The sequence below is a fragment of the Fukomys damarensis genome, unplaced genomic scaffold (genome assembly GCF_012274545.1).
Source record: "Fukomys damarensis isolate Sample0158 unplaced genomic scaffold, DMR_v1.0_HiC HiC_scaffold_5, whole genome shotgun sequence".
Lineage (NCBI taxonomy): Eukaryota > Metazoa > Chordata > Mammalia > Rodentia > Bathyergidae > Fukomys > Fukomys damarensis.
In genome coordinates, this window is record NW_022900917.1 from 5,067,943 (window position 1) to 5,072,778 (window position 4,836).

At 48.2% G+C, this 4,836-nt stretch overlaps 1 pseudogene; it reads right to left on the reverse strand.

Annotated features, from left to right (window-relative positions):
- Positions 1–3,064: 3,064 nt before the first annotated feature.
- LOC117285075 lies at positions 3,065–3,187 on the reverse strand (annotated as a pseudogene).
- Between the last annotated feature and the right edge of the window lie 1,649 nt (positions 3,188–4,836).

Below are 4,836 nucleotides of genomic sequence, written 5' to 3' on the forward strand. Positions count from 1 at the left end.
GGAATGGGCGTCCTCCAGAAAGAGAGTAGCTGGGCTGGCAGCTCACAGGCTCCCTCATAGCTTCCCGTTATCAGTGAATTGCTGGCGCGTTCCAAAGACAGAGGGAATACTGCAGGTCCGGGGTCTGCTCTGGCTGGAGAAAGAGGGAGCTGTTGGGGCTTTGACAGCTTTGTCTCCTCACATCCTCGTCTTCTCCCAAGACTGAGCAGAGGACTTCTTGATGGGAATCAGCGACGAAATGCTCTGTAAAGTCAGCAGCCTGGCTGCCTCAGTCTGCCGTCCTAGAGTGTGGACACTGTTTCAGCTCAGTTATTCTGCTGCACTTTTGAAAATCCGCCCAGTGTACGACTGCCATAGACCTTGGCCAGCAAAGTGCAGTTAGTTTGTATTTGAAGAAGGACAAATGAATGAACCATGAATGGACACAGATGCACAGATTCCTTCTTTTACTGCTATCTTTAAGGCCCTTTCCACAGCATCCTGCATCAACGGTTCAAATTCCAGACGGGGGGATCTTGCAGGTGTGGCCAGGTGTCGTTCCCCCCGCCCCCGGGCCCGGGACATCAGACTCCGTGGCTAGATGCCCACGCAGCTGGCATCCTGAGCTCACCCTCTGAGAAGGGCTCACAGGAAGAGTCACTTACAGAACCACACGTTGGAGTAGCTCACAGAACGGAGTTCAGTGAGACATCACAGGAATCGGGTGTCGGGAAGGGGCGGCTGGGAACGAAGAGCCGGCCGATGGGTCCTCCTTTGCCCTTGAAGTTGGTCAGAGGTCGAAGAAACAGTGGCCAGAATTGGAATGGGCTACAAAGAGAGATGAAGCAGTATTTTCAGGGGAAATTCAGGCCTCTATTAGAAGGAGAAGGAGCGGGAGGAGGAGGAGGAAATATTTGGGAAAATGGATTAAAGATAAGAAAGCATTTTTCATTAAAAACAATGATTTTCTTTAGTGCTTTGGAAATGGAAATTGACATTTTCCTCATTGTCTCAGTATGGTGATGCACTTCATGGGTCTTTAGGTGCGACATTGCTTTCATTTTAAATAAAGTACCCCATTTGCAGGCAGCAATATTACAAATGGAAACAAAGGAACACTTTTAGATTGGGATTTACTCATGATTGTGAAAAGCTAGTGAGTTGGATGAGTTAGTGACAACAGGTCAAAGAAGCGTGAAATGTGTACCTGGAAAACCGTCAGTTGCACATCACCGATGTACTATCCTCTCATGAGCTATATTTGCTATTCCGTTAGTTTGCTGGCGGGATTTACATTCAAAATCGGCCCCGAGGAGTTGGGCCAAGCTGAATGAACATGTTTGTGAGAGCTGATTGCACATCGTAGAACTGCTGCTAAGGTAGAACTTCACTTCCTGTGCGGAAATGTGTCCTTTTGGGGAAGCTCCAGACTCGGGAGCTGCCTGAAAATAAAAGCAGAACCTATAGTTCCTGTTTTCTTTCTGAGTGAAAAGCAAAAGGTAAATATCATAGTTGAATGAAAAGGCAAATTGGATTTTAAATTTTCATGTGTGTTTTCCCACCTGAAGGTGGTCGGATGCCATCGGGCCCCTAAAATGTGACGTGGGCCTCTTAGGGCGTCTCTCTTATTAGGTGAATGCTTTCTACATTATCGGGTGGGGACCGTGCTGTAGATTTGTTCTGTTTAAGTTTTGTGGTACCAGGGATCGAACTCAAGCCCTTGTGCTTGCAAAGCAGGTAGTGGAACCACTGAGCCAAATCCCTGACCCAATTGGTTAGGTTTATAATATAGCATTTTATATACATGTGTGTATCCCGGCTTTACAGATGTGTAGGTATGTGTGTACATACTAGTTCATAATTTCAATGTCATGACTTCCTTAGCTCTGAAATCATCATAGATTCTGTATCATTTAAAGAAGATAAGTAGTGGTTAGCATTCTCCATTTTATTTAGCAGAGAATTTAAGAACAGGTGCCTGTGAAATGAATTTCTTATGAATAAATCTTATTTTCCATTGATTTTAACTTTTTAATGGGGTGTATTCCCAGAAAAGAAAATTTCCAGTACATCCTGTATATATTTGGGGCAAAGTTTCAAGGATTCTGTCATCTACCGTGATTGAATACTGTTTCCATTAAAATTTAGATATTGAAGTCCTAGCTCTCAGCCCCTCGAAAGTTGACATTGTTTAGAAATAGGTTTGTTGCAGATGTCTTCAGAGCTAAGATGCCTTGAGACTGGGGTTGGGGCTGGGCCCCTAATTACACACTGCCAGTCTCCTTTCATAGACGCGAAACGGGGACATGCAGACCTGTGTGGAAAGAGCTCCCTGTGCAGAGACCCTGAGGGGCAGCTGTGGCCTCGAGGCAAGTCTCAGGGAGAGCCCCTCTCAGCCCTTCCAGGGACCTGCCCTGCTCCAGTTTTGCTGCTGCACTGCTTGGATGGGACAGCTCCAGCAAACAAGGACACCTGGCCCCGTGGTCCCATCAGCGGTGTAGCCATGCAGGGTGCCAGGGCCTCCCCTCAGCCCCTCAAAAGTGCATTTTCATCTTGGAGACTCTAGCTCCATGCCCAGCTCTCAGAACTTTCCTTGTTCTTTTTCACTTTTCGCTGTGATGTGAGGAAGTGGCAGGCCTGTAATGTTTACTTGGAGGGTTTGCTTTTTTACCGCTTTCATATTACCCACATAAAAATGCCGTGGTTAAAAATATACCAAGAAGTCAGGATCCTCAGCACACACACACACACCCACACACCCCACAGTCCCAGCTCCCTTCCCAGGGGAAACTGAGGTCACCAGCTTCCATAGTTAGCACTTTTGGTGGTTACTGCCTGACATTAATAATGTTGCTTACACTACCCTTCCTTAAAGATCGACTCTAGACCTCTCTCCTCTCCCCACCGCTGCTGCTCTGAAAGTGAAGAGCCAAGGATTCAGCACACTCCTGCAGGCCTGTGTTCACTCTCCCCAAGTCTGACTCAAGCCAAGATCCTGGGCTGCAGTCAGAGGGAGAGCTGGGGCTGGGATTCCCACGGGCGCTGTGCCGCACAGAAGGGGTTTGGCTTAATTACACAAGCTCAGAGTGGGTCTCGGCCATTATGTTTTTCCTTTTTTACAAATTCTTTTCTGATTGTATCGGATATTAACATATCCAATAAGAACAGATACTGCACTTGATCTTAGCCAAAAAGGCTGAGAAGCGATGACCATATTTATCTTAAAACAAAAGCTGAACTTCAAATATTTAATACTTTTCTAAAAAGGAAAAAATATGGTAAGCTTTTGCTTTAAAAAATTCCGTAGAGTACAATATGTTTGACAGGGAAGATGCTTTCTGTTTGCCTTAAGCCCTGAACCAAATCGCTATGCAGATGTCCACTGCAGCAATTTGGGGCATTAGTGTGATTTGGTTTTGGAAGATTCTCCCTCCAGGAGTTTGTTTTGGGTACTCAAAGAGTAAGTAAGGCAGAATGAAGAAACCATTCTTGTTTGCTGGAAACAACCCCGCCGTTCTGATTCATCGGGAGATGCTGTCACACCCCGGCGTATCACCCAGCAAACCTCTTTTGCTCCCGGATGATGGGGAAACATATTGAACGAAAGTTTACCGCGGGCCACTTCGGGTTCCTCTGCACGCTGCTCCGATTATCTGACACATACCTGCTGCTCATGTCTGACGGGGTCACAAGGGTGGTCTCAGCAGGTGAAGACAGGAGACGGTGACGCCCACTGAGTTCCGCCTTTCACCGCTCGGCATCACGGCCTGGGATACAGAGCAGGGCCGGGTGGGAGAGGAGACGCTCCGGCCGAGTGCGCGAGGGGGACGGCGGAGTTGGGGGTGGGCTGAACACAAATGCAGAGGGGTTCTGGTTCCAGGACTTTCGCTGCCTGCCAGGCCCCCTGTGGAAGCTCTCCCGGCCTCGCTGGCTTGGAGCTAGCTCTCTGCGGCGGCCCGTGCTCTGGCGCATCCCGTTTCGCTGGGTCACCACCCCCCAGTGCATCTCTACTAGGATCTTGCGAAGGTTCCACTCGCCGTCTGCTTCTTTTCTACTTCCACTTTCGACTGTCGCTTAGGCATATTTGCAGTCGACTCAAAATCCCTTTCGACTCCTTGCTTCTGCCTGAGCCTTGGCAGAGCCCACTGGACGTCTCTGCGCGCGTGACCCAGAACTTCTCAAACTCGATACACGGCAGACCCCAGGCGTCATTTCTCGCTCTCTAACAAACATCCTTCCTTCTGACACCTCTCCGCCGGGTGCCACACGCTCTTTCTGCCGACTTACTCAGGCCAGAAAACCAAGCTCGGGCGCTGGCCGCGGCTCCGTTCAGAGAGCCTTCTGTACTCTCCACGGTCCTTGTCCTCCGCCCCATCTGTTTCCGGCCTTGTCATCCTGTTCTTAAACTATAGAAGCATCCTCATGGCTTGTTGTCCGTCATTAGCTGCTTTAATCCTCCATTTTAAGATTTTGTATTTGGCCAGGAATATTTTACATAATGGAAATTGTTATCATATCATTTATCTGCTCAAAAATCCTTGATTAGATAGATCCCTGGTGATTCTCAGGATAGAACCAACAACCTGTCTGTCCTCCCGGCTGTCCCTGATACAATGTATCCGGACGCCGCAGTGAGCATTGTGCAGCCAGAGGGCCGATGAATAACGAATTGTAGTCGAGGGAAAGACCGGGCGGACTGATGAATGAATATCTTATCAGGCAGGGCGCGTGCCAGAAGTACTTGTGTCGAGCGCTGCCAGGAAAGCTGTTTTCCTCCTTCCAGAATGATACGATCTTTTTCTATATGTCATTTTTATTAAGCTTTTCGTGACTATGTCTGTCGCAATCCGTTGTCTT